This window comes from Manis javanica, chromosome X (assembly GCF_040802235.1).
Source record: "Manis javanica isolate MJ-LG chromosome X, MJ_LKY, whole genome shotgun sequence".
In the NCBI taxonomy this organism is placed as follows: domain Eukaryota; kingdom Metazoa; phylum Chordata; class Mammalia; order Pholidota; family Manidae; genus Manis; species Manis javanica.
Genome location: NC_133174.1, coordinates 83,122,320 through 83,140,646, shown reverse-complemented (window position 1 = coordinate 83,140,646; position 18,327 = coordinate 83,122,320).

Sequence of the window (18,327 nt, the reverse complement as noted above, 5' to 3'; positions counted from 1 at the left end):
GAGAAAGAAGCAAATGAATTAAAAGCAACAGAGGCTATGGTATATTTATACTTACTTTTAATATTTACTTCAAGACTTTCTGTAGATTAAAACAATTTACAAATCCACTGGCAATGAAAGAGTATCGTTTTCCATAGATCCTTGCCAGAAATAGTTTTATGACCTTGAAAAATTTTTGTCAATCTATTGGGTGAAAATAATGGTTCATTTTATTTTAATTTCCCTGCTAGAGATTCTATACTTATTAGTCATTTGGATTTGTTCTTATGTTCATTATCTGCTCATACTCTTTTCTCATTTTTCTATTAAGATGTTTGTCCTTTGTTGTTAATTTGAGAAATATGTACCTTTCAGGTATCAATGTTTTATCTGTCATCTGATTTGCATGTATTTTTTCCTAATCTGTCATTTATCTTTTGATTTTGTATAATACATCTGTTATCAGAGAAAATTTTTTTTTCAACTTTATTGAGGAATAATTGACAATATATTTACATGTATTTAAATTGTACAATGAGATGATTTGATATTCATATATATTGTAGAATGATTACCAAGATCAAGATAACTAACACATTCAGCATCTCACATAGTTAACATATTTACCCTTTAAAAAAAATTAATATTTATAGTCAAGCATCTTTTTCTTATTTTTTATAGCTTCTGTATTTCCTTAGAAAAGTCTCACCATGTGATTGCATCTATATAATCCATATAGTTTATATATATAATTATATAATAGGCATTTATAATCTATAATTTAAAAAAATTATTATTGATTTATATTATATACGTACATATTTATCTATCTGGAATTGATTTCTGAGTATGATGTTTTATAAAAGTTCAACTTTGCTTTCTCCCATATGTATAATGAGTTGTGCCCATTCTATTTATTGAACAAAATATTTTTTACCATTTGAATTGGACAGTCTTTTTAATTTGTTTCAGTACATACTAGGATCTATCACTGAACTCTCTTTCTGTCCCATTAATCTATTTATTCATACTTTTGTCAGTATCATACTGTTTTGATATGTTGACAAAGCTAAATTCGTCCTTCATTTTCTGTGTTTCTATAAGTCTATGCTTCTGGCTACTCTATTTCATTTTCCATTGAACTTTAATTATTTTACCTAATTTTAAACCTGTGTGTCAGATTGTAAATTCAAAAGATGGCCAATCTCAAGAGCTCTTACAATATTCTTACAATATGGCTTTGATTCTCGTTTTGACTATGTTGGATATGACTTCAAAGGCTAGACCATAAAATGTGATAACACTTCTGTTTATTTTGCTTGGGTTTCTCTTTCTTAGAACTTTGTCAGCATAACTGTGAGAATCCAAACAGCCATGTGGGGAGACCCACTTTGGGAGAAACCAAAGGACTGAAGTCCCTGGCTGGTGCACAGCCCCAGCTGAGCTCATGGCCAACAGTCAGTACCAATTTATGAACCATTTGAGTGAATGACTTTAAAGTGGATCCTCCAGCAAATTCCAATTAACATCCAACTTTAGATAGGTCAGAGATTGGATAAAATAATCTTGAATTTCTTATGGAAGAATAAATATTCTGGGCATTATCATTAACTATTTTTTAAACAAAGCAATATTCACAGAATGAAAGACAGTACATATAGATTCTAAGTTTAAAAAAAGAAAGCTTATTTATTATAATTTAATGATGACACTTTTGCATAGCATTTGTCACTTAAACTGTAGGGGGCATTACTATTATTCACTGATACCTTGTTCTCTATATCCTGGCACATAGGAGAATCACATCACCCCATTCAGTTGAAGTTAGACATGGTCAGATGAACAGCTTTGGCCAATGATGTTTGATCTTCCACTTTTCCAGTAGAAGAATTTAATTGCCTATATTCAACTTTCCAGCTTGTTCTTCCACTACCATAATGTTTATGGAAATACCTGTATAATTGGAAGATTAAGGCCTGAAATGGTAAAGAAACACATGCCAGACTGGAAAGTCACCTGGATCCTCAACAAACTTGATGTTTTAAGCTGTTGAGATTTTAGGATTGTTGGTTCACTCAGCATAACCTAGCCTCATCTGACTATTCAAATAACATCTTGGAAATAAAGTCATACTTCTCTAGTATAATTTATTTTCTTTCTCACAGTTAACTTTGAGCAATTAACTTTGAAAAATAGCTGCATAATAAAGATTAAAATAATTTTTCTATAGGAAGCATAAATGTGTTTACATTTCAGACACTTCAGGCTAACAAATAATCTTAAATTGATTCCAATTATTCAATAACATAACCTGAAAAATGTGAAGAAATATAGAAAATAAAACTATTAAGAAGAAAAGATGCAGAAAGCATTATGAAAAATGCTAAATTCATACAGGTAGAAAAACCTATCAAAATACATCATATTTTCATTTAACATTTGATTGCCATATGAATTAAGTAGTGTTACTTAGTATAGAAGCAATTCATGGAACTTGTTTTTGTTTGGAAATTCAGGTACTTTTCCCCCTTTTATATATATAATGTATGCATTTTTTAATGAAACATTATATATTCTAAATTTGGAAGGTTTTCAATAAAATAAATCCAGTTAAAAACTGTACTAAGCAGACAAGATGCCTAAATCTTAGTTGCCAAGCTGTCAATGTGTCAAAAATAATAAATATTAACAAGGTCCAATAAATTTAACATTAGTTTTACTCAAAAAATGACATAGAAAGCTGTAGAAAATTCAGTGACTATGGCCCTTACCAAAGGCAACTGAAAAATCGTGAAACAAACCATGAGTTTATAAATCATGTGGGCAGCAATGAGACACCTTTAAGTTTGTTTCAAATTATTCAAAACTTACCCCTCAACATTATTTGCAGACTTCATAATTTCTCCATCCTCATACTCAAGGCTCTAGATTGTATAGTTCTAGATCAGCAAGAGAAAAAAAAGCATTCCTCAGATGGATTTTCATGGGGATTATCCTTTCAACCCACCCTTTTATACACACCAAACTACTGAGTGCATTCACTCTTTTTTTTTTTCACTCCAGTTGATCCATGTTAGCAGCTCCAAATATTCTGGCATAATTATAAATATAACTGCTTGTTACAGCATGGTAAAATTTAGATTAAACATTTCAATAAGGCAACTACAAAGGTTGTGCTGTCTAGACTACCTAGAATTTAAGGAACAGGAGCTGTCTGTAGGAAAATAATAGAAAAGGTGTTATTGATGGGGAAGATCATAAATTCCTCCTAAAATAGCATGGCAATTCTGGGAAATTAATATATATTTTGAGGCTTGTATTCTAAATCAAATAAAGTTTGGAAAAGCTTCTTATCTCCCTTATTATTTACCAAATTCAGCAGCTCTTCAGTTTCCCAAGACATAGTGGCCAAATGGGCAGCATTTCAAAGAAATATTCCTCAGTGGGGGCATGATATTAACTGAGGTGACTCAATGATATTCAGCTAATAGTTGGTCCTCTTTGGAGAATCCAAGATGGATGCACTCACATGTCTGTCACCTAGGAGGCAATTGATGGAAGGCTGCATTTATCTAGACTTCTTTCTGTATATACTCTCAGAACTTTTGCATATCACCTCTACAGCAGAGTAGTGTAGCACTTCTAATGTGATGGTTCAGAGCTGCAAGAACAAGTATTCTGCAATGCAGGAAGTAGAAGCTCCCCACTTTTCAAAAATTGGGCCTAGAATCTGGCATAGCATCCCTTCTGCTGTATTATAAATGTCAGCATTATTATTAACACAGATGATAAAAGACAAAAATACATAGTTCTTGGGTCAAAAAACCTTCCTAATATTATTTGCTGGCCACCCTCCTTCCCTGCTGTGTATAGACATGAACTATCCAATAGAACATTCTATAAAGATAGAAATGTCTTCCATCTGTGATCTCCAATATGGTAGCCACTAGACACACGTGACTAGTAACTGTTATATTGGACAGTTAAGATCTATATTATCTACACTCAATAATTATGGATAAGTGGATGCCATCTACCATCAGGTAATTTCCCTCTTTTAGGAGAATAATGAATAAGAAATTAATTGTGATTAAAATTATTTCTCTATCTGAAAATCTTCTTCACAGAATCTTTATGTGGGAACTTGAGGCCAGAGAGAAATAAGGTTTCCCTTTTTGTAGGTAGCCAGGAGTGCTGGCACAATGTATTAAACTAGTGGTCCTCAAATACTAGCAACATCAACATAAACCTATGTAGTAGTTATCTATCGCCACTTACCAATATTTCTATATACTTAGTGACCTTAAACAACACACACATTATTTTTCAGTCTTTGTGGGTGAGAGTTCTGGTCATGGCTTAACTGAGTACTCTACAAGGCTACAGTCAAGGCTGGCCAAGACTGGGTTTTCATCCCAAGGTTAAATTGTGGAGGATTTGATTCCAAGCTAATATGGCTGCTGGCAGCAATCAGTTCCTTGCAGTTTAATAGACTAATAAGAGCCTTGATTTTTTTCTAGCTATCAGTCAGAGGATGCCCTCAGTTCCTTCCCACGTGGCCCTCTCCATAAGGCAGCTCATCACATGGCAGCTTGCTTTTTGAAAACCAGCGAGGAGGAGGTCTCATAGCAAGACAGGAGTTACAATCTTATGTAACAATCACATACACATAATCACAAATATCCCATCTCTTTTGCCATATTCTATTGATTAGAATCAAGTCACAGGCCCTGCCAGCAATCAAGAAGAGGAAATTTCACAAGAGTAAATAATAGGTGGTGGAGTTCAGAGAGTCCACCTTAAAGTCTATCACACCAGGAAATCTGTTAGGACTGCAAGTTGTGGGGCCCTATCCTAGACCTTCTGAATCAAAAACTCTGAGGGTAAGTCCCAGGAATTGGTGTTTTAACAAGCCCATTAGGGGATTCTGATGCATACTCAAATTTGAGAATCACTGAAATAACCCATCTTTCCCTCTTCTGAATTGAAATGCTAACCATGTCATAAATGTGCTAGAGATTGCTAGCTGTCTATCATTATCTATTTCACCTTCTGCTATAGTTGCATAACCTCCATTTAGCAGCTGGGCTCTGTCTTTTAGTTTATCTTGTACTAGGTGTGGTCAGCTAACTAAATTCTGGATGGGTGGAAGAAGTGATATGTGTGACTTGTCAGAAAATGACCTTAAAAGGAGGAATATTTGCCCTAATGTTTCCCTTTCCTCTTTCTGCTGACTATCATCCAGGTGGGATGACTGGGGCTGAAGCTATCTTGGATCAAAAATTACCTTGAAAATGGAGAGCTCACAATATGAAACAACAGAACAGAAGAAGTCAGACCACTGGCACAGTGGCATTGCATACTAGTATTAAATTATTTCCTCCAGATGAGAGAAATAATTTTTTTTATCTGTACTTTAATCTATTTCTGGACCTCCTAATCTTTCCCTTTCAAAGATTTATTTTTCTATTTTTGTCTCAGAGTCATATCATATGGAGTAAATAGTAAATTTTAACATCTGGTGAGGCAAATCTCTCCCCTTACTACTCTTCCTTTTCAAAAATACTTACTTGACATTTAAAATAATTTTATGTAGATTCCCAAAATAATAACTCCATTGGGATTATTACTTGGGGCACTAAAGAAATGTATTAACTTAATAGGTAATGATATTTTGATGCTATTATGTCTTCCCATCTGAGAACATGGCTTGTGTCTCCATTTATAGATTTGGTTTATGTTCTTCTATGAAATTTTATAGTCTTACTCATATATAGATCCTGCATCATTCTTATTATATTTATTCCCAAGTATTTTGTGGTGATATCATTAGTATGAATGAGATATTTTTCTTCTCTATTTTTATTGAGTAGTCTATAGAAAAGCTATTGACTTTTTAATTTGGTTCCAAATATGCCTTGAAATTGTCTTATTATTTTTACTAGTTTGTAGAACAGTTTATGGAATTCCTAGAATACTTTTGAAAATAACTTTAATTTTCAACATTTATACTGAAAATTTCATTTTATTATATTATTACACTATATAAAAAATCTAAAAATGTTTAATAATAGTGAGGGTATGATCTGTCTTTTTCTGACAATAATGGAAATCAGTATTTCATTATTATTTATGTTTGCTATTATTTTTATTATGAATTGTATTTACCATATTTTGTAGATCCTTTTAACTTCTACTTACATACATTTTCATTTGAGTTGTATGTCTAATTTCAGCATCTATTGAAACAAACATATATTTTCTCCTTTAACTTATTGATAGAATAAATTCTGTTTATAAATTGCCTAAAGAAAAAACAATTTTGGGTTTATGGAGTAAAATATATTCAGCCATAATGGCACATTATCCTCTTAATTTATTGCTTTATTTAGTTCAATGATTTTTTTGTAGATTTTTCATTTATGTTTATAGCTTACATTTATTTAAAATTTTCTTATTTTATGGTACTTTTTAGGTTTGACATTTAAGTGGTAAGGTTTTGTTGATTTCATAAAATGATTTATGGAAACTCATCTTTTTCTATGGATGGAATGAGTTTAAAAAATATAGGAGTTTCATGTGTCTTGAAAGTTATATGTAATTGAACAGGAAAAGCATATAAGCTTGATCACTTTTAAAATAAGTTGGTCTTTAATTGTCTCTTCTGTCTTCTAGGATTACTTTTATGTCTAGGTATTTTACCATTGCTTTGATCAATTTTGGTAACTTATATTTGCAATGAAATAGATTATTTCCTCCAGACTTTAAAATTGTTTGAGTAGTGATCCACATTAAAATCTTTAAAATAATTTCCATATCTGTGATTATACCTTCTTTGTCATTTCTGGCATGATATATTTTAATTTTATTATCCTTTAAAGTTTAGACAAATGGTTACCTATTTCATTTGTATTTTTTAAGAATTAACTTCTGGTTTCATTTTCCATTTCTTCACTTTCTAAGATTAAATTTTAGTGAAATGGTTTCCAGAATGACAGTATGAGGAGTTTGCTCCAATAAAACCACCATAACTGGTAAACAGTATAAACAGTATTAAAAAGCTAAAACAAATAAACAACCATTTAAAGTCTCTAGAAATTATTCTAAAGACATACAATAAATAAACTTTTTTTTAAATCTACTAAATCTTGGTAAGAAAAGACTGTGTATGTGACATTTGGGCCACAACCTATTCCCTTTCCCCAACCACAGCTCAGTAAGATGGTATGTCTACTGATGGTGGGATTGGCCAAGAATACAGGGTTCCTTCTCCCTGCAGTTACCTTTAGTGTAACAGTGTTTTCCAGAAATGAGAGGGCTGCCGGGTTCTTAGTCCCCTTGTTCTGAGTTGCAGAAGCTCTACTCCAGGCAAGAATGTCTGAAAGTTCTGGGAATCCCTTCTTCCTCCCAGCCTGAAGTCACCTCTTCTCCAGGTACCGTAGGCCGAGCATACTGGGGCTTTTTTGCCTTCATTTCACATTACTCATAAAATGGAAGTTCCATACCAAGAAAGGCAAAGTGAGAGAAGCAGAAGCTACCACCCAGCACGCTGAGGATGAAACAGGAGGTATTGAGAGTAGTGAGCCACTGTCATCATCACAAGTTCTGGAACAAGGGCAGAAATATTTCATACAGCAATAGAGGCAAGTTGTAAAAACAGAAAACTAGAGCTCTCCCTAAGCTGTCAGGCTATTTTTAGAAGAGACTTTGTTCAAGTATAGGGAATCTGTTGAAAGTAATTCAGATTTTGGTGTTAAACAATTATGAGGACACTGTTGGCTCTGTGAGAACAAGAAGCCAAATCATAGACTAGCTAGATCTTACCACAGACAACCAGGGAGGGACAGCTAAGAAGATACCTCTTAGGGTTGTAACAGGACAGGCTGTATGACCAAAAATACAGGTAGTTGGAAATAGGAATTGGAGGAAGGAGCTTATAGAAATTCTGTTTGGTTTACTCCAATTTTCTCATTAAAATAGAAGGCAATATTGTCAATTAGGGATGAGTGGATGAATCATCTAGAAGAGTAGAAGAGGAAATAAACCAATATGGTATCACTACTGGGCAGCAGTTAAGGTCCACTTCAGGTGAGAGGACATTAACTTAAAGTTCTGACATTTAATTGAATCAAACATTCACATTTTTTATATTCTTCTGTGACTTCCACAAAAATATTCTTGCTATTTCCTACATCTTTATTAGATAATAAAGATTTCCCTGTCTCAATTTGTTATATTGTTGCCTCTATTTTTTCATTCACATCTCATTTCAAATGTCTTCTCAAAGAGGTCTCCTAAGTTTGTTGAGAGTTTGGCTGAACTACTCCTCCATAATATTGCTGCCTCAGCATCCATTTTGTGTGGCCTTGAATTGACACTAGACTCATTTATAAGTGCATGACGTAGATAACAGCCCTCAGAGTCACAAGTAATTTTAAGTTTCTAATGATTTCCCCAATGCTCTTGGTGATAAAATAGTCTCTCCTGCCTCCCAACTCCTTCCTCTTGTGTGCCCTTTAGGTAAGACACCCAAAGAGCTCACCAAAACCCTACTCCTTCTGGTCTGAATTGGCCTATCCAGCCTCAGCCCAGGAACCCCCAAAATATTCCACCCATGAATCCCAATAAAGGCATGTGCCCAGGTCCTGCCCCTTTCCCCCTGCCTGCCCTCTGCCTTGACCTTCTCATGGGGACCCTCAAAATGTGCTAGTGCTAGGTCTATCTTCCAGGACCTCTGAGTAATAACTTTCTCTAATTCATCCTTCCTGTCTTTGCTGAACTGGTGGCTCACCATATGATACACTGGAGCTCTACTTAACAAATGTTAATTTAACAAAAAACACAACAAAAATGGTTACGGTGTTTGACCAAACCAAATCTATTTCACCTAGTCTAATTATTCAAGGCAATCTCCTTAATTTTAAAAGTGATTGTTTTGTTAGGGTTATGTGGCCTCATTTTGGCCAATAAAATAGTCAACTGGGAAGTTCCTGAGATTTTTCTTTCTTGGAAAATAACATCTCTTCTTTCTCTGTGTGTTGCTGTGTCTAGACGTGCAGCAGTCTTCTTACTAACAAGCCTGCAAACAATGGTAGGTAAAACCAAGGGAATTACAGAGAATCAAAGTTAGAGCCTGAATGGACCATGTCTGAAATCTCCTTGCCTTAAGATATTGTGTTAAGTCAAATATCAAATTTCTTATTTTAAAGTTACTCAAGTTAGGGTTTTCTGTTATGTGATCAAAAAACATCTGAACTGATACACATCCTAGATAAAATAATCAGCCTCTATCATATTACCTTGGTTGACTCTTCTCACTTATCAGTATCAGACATTCAATAATAAACATATATGCATTCTTATTTATTGCATGTACACTACTTATTGTTAGATCATAAGCTCCTTAAAATCAGAAATCTTTTTTTCCTCATTATTGCATCTTTGGTGTCTAAAACTGGCTTATTACATCATAGGCACTCATCAGATACCCACTGAATCCATCAATTCTCTGTCTCTCAGGCCTGTCTTTCATTCTCTGCCTCACCAGCTTACTCTAAATATTTGTTTCTCTAAGTTCTTTCCTTTACTGCTGTCTTCCTCACTAGTAATGTTACAGGTGTAAAACTTTGGTCGTAATGGTAAGTATTTGAAAATGTTCGCAAACATTGCCTCAAGGTCCACAGCAGAAGAGGCCCTTTTGTGACTAACAAGCTCACTTCACCAGGTAGTTAGATTTCAAGTGCCTCAGGGCTCAGTCACCTTCTCCAAAGATAGACGAGGGCTGACTAGTTCATTCTTCTTCATTTCACTTCCCCATTGAATAGAAAAAGTTATTAGTCTGTGAGATGAGTTATATATAGGTGTCATTCCAGAGAAGAACTTTTCTTTCTTCACTGCATAGTTCCTCTTTACTCCAACCAAAATTTATAAGTGACAAATTACAATTCATTATACTTGCAATATACCAAATATTAGCCTTAATTTTTAAATTTTTTTACAAATATTAGGAAAACAGTAAAAATAAGAGATATATGTCTATTTCTATATCTATTTGATCAATCTTCTATCTGTCTATCATCTATGTTGAGTGAGAAAAGGAGAAAGAAAGAGAGAGAAAAACATTGATTTTAAGGAATTGGCTCACATAACTGTGGAGGCTCGCAAATCTAAAATCTGAAGGGTACACTGGTAGGTTGGACACTCAAGGAAGAGTTGCTGTTGTAACTCAAATCCAAAGGCAATCTGTTGACAGAATCCCCTCTTACTCAGAAGAAAGTCAGGAATTTTTTCTTTCTCTTAAGGCCTGTTTGCATGAGGCCCACCCACATTATGGAAGGTAATCTGCTTTACTCAGTTTACTTTTAAAAGTCAATCTCATGTAAATAGTACTTTCACAACAACATAAAGACCAGTGTTTGGCCAAATGTCTGGTGCCATGATCTACCCAAGTTGACACATAAAATTAACCATCACAGAATCTCAGTAGTCTGCCAACTCTAATTGCTGGAATTGATTCTATTATGAAATCTAGGGTGACATTTTTTGACTCAAGATGGAGACAGTAAGATTTTCTAAATAAATAATCCATGTCCTGGATACCTCCAATTGCTCAGTGGCGCATGCAGATAAGCATATTAGTATGATTGGAGCTTCCTCCAGTTAGGTGGCTGGCAAGGTAAGTACTTTGTATATTTCCTCTTTATGGTTAAAGTATAATTTCTTTCAATGTCACTCCTGGGTGAGAAACAGAGCTGTGTGTACTAAAAATTTTCTTGACACCTTACTGGACACATCTAGGTAAACTAAAACTATTTATGGAGTTGATGGCTGATCCTTTAAACAAATGCCCCCTTTGAGGCATGTAACTGAATTATAATACAGAGTAGAATGACTTTCAGTGCCAGGAAATGGGCAGTGTATGACTTAGGCTCTTAGTTTCACTGCATTTGCGCACATGAATGCTTTCATAGAAAAATATATAGGGACACACATTATCATCTTTGTGCCTAAAAGGCACTCACATGTGTCATCCAGTAATTGATTTTTTTCTATTCCTATGAATAAAGAATGCAGCAGAAAAAGTTTACCTTTGGCTATTGCAGTGTAATTTGCTCTATAAATTTGAACTGTTCTTATAGAAACATTCTAAATTGAAAGGCACAATTTTTTTCCTTGTTTATGAAAAATCACTTCACTCTCCCACATAAATCTTATTGTTTGGTAACATATTTTTGTAACTTCCAGATATGTGGCATCAAAAAGCCAAGTAGTTTAGGTTTAAATTTTAAAAAGACTTAAGGAAAGGACCAAGTTTTCTCTCATTAAATAAATCTTTAACAGTACTCTTTCTTTGACAATGTCTAGAAAATAGTCTTTACTAGATAAACTTCAAAGGATCAATCTGTCACATAATAATCAACTTATTTGCATGCCTTCACAACTTTGAAACAAGTAAAACAATTTAGAATACAGCAATTTTATCCCCAATCTCAGAAATAAGGGATATTTATCTATTGCATTGCATTTTTCCTCTGTGTGGCTATATGCTTGAGATCTCCACTTGCTCTTATTAAAAATAAAAACAAAAACAAAAACAAAAACAAAAAACCCTCAGTTTTCCACTGGTGTAGGGAAAACCACAGTTCTCCACCACCTTCTGTGTTTCTGTTTCTTTGTTATCTCCTTTACGACTCACACCAGGACAATTCACTTCTGACATTTCTGGTCACCAAATATGTGGAGGTTTTTCCCCACACCAAGCAATCTCTATGACACCAGCTGGGTGTCCTACGATTCAACTCATTTCCAACACTATTTACCAGAGACAGCATCAGATTTCACAGGTTAAGGCCACAGTTATATGAGACTGCCCCATCTCCATCTTCAGACACCAGTCATAAACCCAGGCTGTTAGGTATGCTTCTGACCAGCCTGCTATAGACTGAAGGTTCCCTTGCCCCCTGGTTACATTTGATCAATTTGCCAGAGCAGCTTAAGAACTCAGGGCAAAAATTACATTTGCCAAGTTAGTAAAGAGCATGATAAAGAATACAGATGAACATACCGATAGAAGAGATGTGTAGGGCAGGGTTTGTGAGAAGTGAAACAGAGCTTCCATGCCCTCTCTGAGCGTGCTATGCTCCCAGCACCTTCATGTGTTCACCAACCCAGAAGTCCTCTGAACCCAGTCCGTTGGGTTTGTATGGAGACTTCATAACATAGGCATGGTCAGTCATTTTCACTCCATTTTCAGCCCCTACTCCCTTTTCAAGAAAATGCAGGATGGGACTAAAAATTCCAAGCTTCTAATGATGGCTTGATCTTTCCAATAACCAGCCCTCATCTAAGAGCTCATCCACAGTCATCTCACTGGAACAAAAGACACTCTAATCATCCAAGAAATTACAAGGATTTCAGGAGACCTCTTTCAGGAACCAGGGTCAAAGACCAAATATTAGAACAAAAGATGTTCCTAGTGATTTTATCACTTAGGAATTTACAAGGGTTTTAGTAGCTCTGTGCCAGGAACTGGGGGCAGAATCAACATTTGTATATATATATATATATATATATATATATATATATATATATTTCTTATTACAAATCACAACAACACAGCTGCGGTTCCTGAAATGTTCATCATTAAGGAACATCACCACAGAACTCATTTCCTATTTAGTAAATATGGGAAGGGAAACACATTTATTTATTATTTTTTATTAATACTTTAGTTGAAATTGCCCTGTTTGAGACTGACAAATTATAATGAAATGTTTAGGTAGTAATCATTTGATAAGTGGGACTTTGGAAAGGGGCATATCCTGAATATCCAGAGACTTCAGTCTAAGGAAGGCATGTTGTGGAGATGCATGCTGAGAGAACCAAACACATGGAAAATTGTGGGTCTCTGATTCAATGGCAAAGAGTGAAATCAAACATAAAGAGATATGATGCCAAACACTAACTGTATAGGTTAAATAATGTACTATCGTGCATGCCTGATTAGATGTGATTGCAGGGTCTAAGGGCAGACTGACCCAAGATGTGCCACTCTGGCATGCAAATTATGTCAGAGCGGAAATCACAATCCAACATACTCAGAAGGAAATGTTGACCTTCCCCGTACAGCATAAGAAGAATTTAGATGGAGGACCTGCTTCAGGAGGAGAGCTATGACCACAGATAACATTATATTTGAAAATGAACTAGGTGTGGAAGAGAGGGAGGAATTTAGCAAAATCTGTTTGTTAAAATTGTTCTCTATGTCCCATTGTTTCTATTTCTTACCGAGCAAACATGTGTTTACTGAACATGTACTCTTTCATATTCCTGTAAATTGATTTCTTTTCCCCCTTAAGCCCAAAACCCCTACCCTCTTCTCCTTAGTACAGGGTGACATATATGCCTAATTTTCCCTATCTTTGGAATCCCCTATGAGGATTCCTATATGTACATAATTAAATTTGACTTTTTCCTGTTAATCTGTCTCATGTCAACCTGATTCTTAGGCCAGTGAGTAGAACCTTGAAGGGTAAAGGAAAATTCTTCCTCCCTAGCATGATGAAAGAGGAACTTTACCTCTGTGGTCGTCCACCCAAAACCCTATAACTTCAGTTTAATCAAGGGAAATACACCAGACAAATTCCAATTGAAGGGCATTCTACAAAACACCTTACCAGTATTCCTCAAAACTGTCAAGGTCAACATTAACAGGGAAAGTCTGAGAAAATCAGTGTAGAGGAACCTATGGAAACATGATGAATAAATGTAAGTAGGTGCCTGGATGGGATCCTGGAACAGAAAAAGGACATCAGGAAAAAACTAAGGATATCAAAATAAACTATGGGCTTTAGTTGATAATGTGTCAATCAATATTGTCTCATTAATTGTAACAAATATGCCACAAAAATAATAGGGAAAACTGAGAGTGGGGAATTTGGAACTGTATTATCATTGTAATTTTTCTGTAAATCTGAAACTTTCAAAAAAATGTTTATGAAGAAAATGTACCATGAGAGAGAGGGGCAGAGCCAAGATGGCGGCATGAATAGGACAGTGGGAATCTCTTCCCAAAAACATATATATTTTTGAAAATGCAACAAATACAACTATCCCTAAAAGAGAGACCAGTAGACATAGGATAACAGCCAGACTACACCCACACCTGCGAGAACCCAGCGCCTGGTGAAAAGGGTAACATACAAGCCGCAGACCGGCGGGACCCGAGGCCCCTCACCCCGGCTCCTGGTGGGAGGAGAGGAGTCAGAGTGGGGAGGGAGAGGGAGCCCAGGACTACTAAACACCCAGCCCCAGCCATCCGCACCAGAGTGCAGACACAGTGCATGTGTGGGGTGCTGGAAACTAAGGAAACAGGACAGCAAGACCTGTGAGTGGGTCCCGAAGCCAGAGCCGCTGTGACAAAGAAAAGTGAGTGGTTTTTGAAAATCTTAAAGGGACAGGGACCCCACCGCTGGACGGAAGCATCCTAGGTCAGAGTCCAGCAGCTGGAAATTCCAGGGAACTCCAGGTGCACTAACGCCCTGGGCAAGAGCTCTGAGATCCCTCACAGAGGTAAACAGCCAAACAGCCCCCTGTCCATTTCTCCTCCAGGGCCCCACCATAGCAGAGTAGCAGCCTGAGGCTGGCCAGGCTCACAGCAAAGGAGCTTCCTCCATACTGGCTGGGCAAGATACAGAGACCCAATCTACATGCAATTGCCCAACACAAGCCACTAGGAGTCACAGTTGTCCCAGTAAAGAAAGGCCAGGAGCCAAGTGAAAAGAGTCTTGACTCTCCCAGCTGACAGACAAGTCAATAGCACTCCACTGCACCTATCAACATGAAAGGCAAAAAAATTAGATCCAGACAAGACTAACCCAGAAAGCTTCGACATCTTCTACATTTTCCCCTGAGAAGGAACCTGGGGAGATAGATTTAACCAATCTTCCTGAAAAAGAATTCAAAACAAAAGTCATAACCATGTTGATGGACTTGCGGAGAAATATGCAAGAACTAAGGAGGGAGACTACAGAAATAAAACAATCTCTGGAAGGACTTCAAAACAGAATGGATGAGATGCAAGAGACCATTAATGGACTAGAAAACAGAGAACAGGAATGCAGAGAGGCTGATGCAGAGAGAGAAAAAAGGATCACCAGGAATGAAAGAATTTTAAGAGAACTGTGTGACCAATCCAAATGGAACAATATTCGCATTATAGGGGTACCAGAAGAAGAAAAGAGAAAAAAAGGGATAGAAAGTGTCTTTGAAGAAATAATTGCTGAAAACTTCCCCAAACTAGGGGAGAAAATGGCCTCTCAGAACACAGAGGTACACAGAACTCCCATGACAAGGGTTCCAAGGAGGGCAACACCAAGACATATAATAATTAAAATGGCAAAGATCAAAGACAAGGACAAAGTATTAAAGGCAGCCAGAGAAAGAAAAAAGGTCACCTACAAAAGAAAACCCATCAGGCTATCATCAGACTGCTCAACAGAAACCCTACATGCCAGAGGAGAATGGCACGATACACTTAATATAATGAAACAGAAGGGCCTCGAACCAAGAATACTGTATCCAGCACAATTATCATTTAAATATGAAGGAGGGATTAAACAATTCCCAGACAAGCAAAAGTTGAGGGAATTTGACTACTACAAACCACCTCTACAGGGCATCTTACAGGGACTGCTCTAGATGGGAGCACTCCTAAAAAGAGCACAAAACAAAACACCCAACATATGAAGAAGGGAGGAGGAGGAATAAGAAGGGAGAGAAATAAAGAATCATCAGACCATGTTTATAATAGCTCAGTAAGCGAGTTAAGTTAGACAGTAAGATAGTAAAGAAGCTAACCTGGAACCTTTGGTAACCACAACCTTAAAGCTTGCAATGGCAATAAGTACATATCTTTCAATAATCACCCTAAACGTAAATGGACTGAATGCACCAATCAAAAGACACAGAGTAATAGAATGGATAGAAAAGCAAAACCCATCCATATGCTGCTTACAATAGACTCACCTCAAACCCAAAGACATGCACAGACTTAAAGTCAAAGGATGGAAAAAGATATTTCATGCAAACAACAGAGAGAAAAAAACAGGTGTTGCAATACTAGTATCAGACAAAATAGACTTCAAAATAAAGAAAGTAACAAGAGATAAAGAAGGACATTACATAATAAAGGGCTCAGTCCAACAAGAGGATATAACCATTATAAATATATATGCCCCCAATACAGGAGCACCAACATATGTGAAACAAATACTAAAAGAATAAAAGGAGGAAATAGAATGCAATGCATTCATTTTGGGAGACTTCAACATACCACTCACTCCAAAAGACAGATCCACCAGACAGAAAATAAGTAAGGACACAGAGGCACTGAACAACACACTAGAACAGGTAGACCTAATAGACATCTACAGAATGCTACATCCAAAAGCAACAGGATACACATTCTTCTCAAGGTCACATGGAACATTCTCCAGAATAGACCACATACAAGGCCACAAAAAGAACCTCAGTAAATTCCAAAAGACTGAAATCCTACCAACCAACTTTTCAGACAATGAAGGTATAAAACTAGAAATAAATTGTACAAAGGAAGCAAAAAGGCTCACAAACACATGGAGGCTTAACAACATGCTCCTAAACAATCAATGGATCAATGACCAAATTAAAATGGAGATCTAGCAATATAAGGAAACAAAAGACAACAACAACACAAAGCCACAACTACTGTGGGATACAGCAAAAGCAGTCTTAAGAGGAAAGTATATAGCAATCCAGGCATATTTAAAGAAGGAAGAATGATCCCAAATGAATGGTCTAATGTCACAATTATGGAAATTGGAAAGAGAAGAACAAATGAGGCTTAAGGTTAGCAGAAGGAGAGACATAATAAAGATCAGAGAAGAAATAAATAAAATTGAGAAGAATAAAACAGTAGCAAAAATCAGTGAAACAAAGAGCTGGTTCTTTGAGAAAATAAACAAAAAGATAAGCCTCTAGCCAGACTTATTAATAGGAAAGGAGAGTCAACACACATCAACAGAATCAGAAATGAGAAAGGAAAAATCACGACGGACCCCACAGAAATACAAGGAATTATTAGAGAGTACTATGAAAACCTATATGCAAACAAGCTGGGAAACCTAGGAGAAATGGACAACTTCCTAGAAAAATACAACCTTCCAAGACTGACCCAGAAAGAAACAGAAAATCTAAACAGACCAATTAAGAGCAACGAAATGGAAGCTGTAACCAAAAAACTACCCAAGAACAAAACCCCCGGGCCAGATGGATTTACCTCGGAATTTTATCAGACATACAGAGAAGACATAATACCCATTCTCCTTAAAGTTTTCCAAAAAATAGAAGAGGAGGGAATACTCCCAAAATCATTCTATGAAGCCAACATCACCCTAATACCAGAACCAGGCAAAGACCCCACCAAAAAAGAAAACTACAGACCAATATCCCTGATGAAAGTAGATGCAAAAATACTCAACAAAATATTAGCAAACCGAATTCAAAAATACATCAAAAGAATCATACACCATGACCAAGTGGGAGTCATCCCAGGGATGGAAGGATGGTACAACATTTGAAAATCCATCAACATCATCCACCACATTAACAAAAAGAAAGACAAAAACCACGTGATCATCTCCATAGATGCTGAAAAAGCATTCGACAAAATTCAACATCCATTCATGATAAAAATTCTCAACAAAATGGGTATAGAGGGCAAGAACCTCAACATAATAAAGAGCATATATGATAAACCCACAGCCAACATAATGCTGAACAGCGAGAAGCTGAAAGCTTTTCCTCTGCGATCAGGAACAAGACAAGGATGCCCACTCTCCCCACTCTTATTCAACATAGTACTGGACTTCCTAGCCACAGCAATTAGACAAAACAAAGAAATACAAGGAATCCAGATTGGTAAAGAAGAAGTTAAACTGTCACTATTTCCGGATGACATGATATTGTACATAAAAAACCCTAAAGACTCCACTCTGAAACTACTAGAGCTAATATCAGAATTCAGCAAAGTTGCAGGACACAAAATTAACACACAGAAATCTGTGGCTTTGCTATGCACTAACAATAAGCTAATAGAAAGAGAAATCAGGAAGAAAATTCCATTCACAATAGCATCAAAAAGAATAAAATACCTAGGAATAAACCTAACCAAGGAAGTGAAAGACCTATACCCTGAAAACTATAAGACACTCTTAAGAGAATTTATCGAGGTCACTAACAAGTAGAAACTCATCCCATGCTCCTGGCTAGGGAGAATTAATATTGTCAAAATGGCCATCCTGCCGAAAG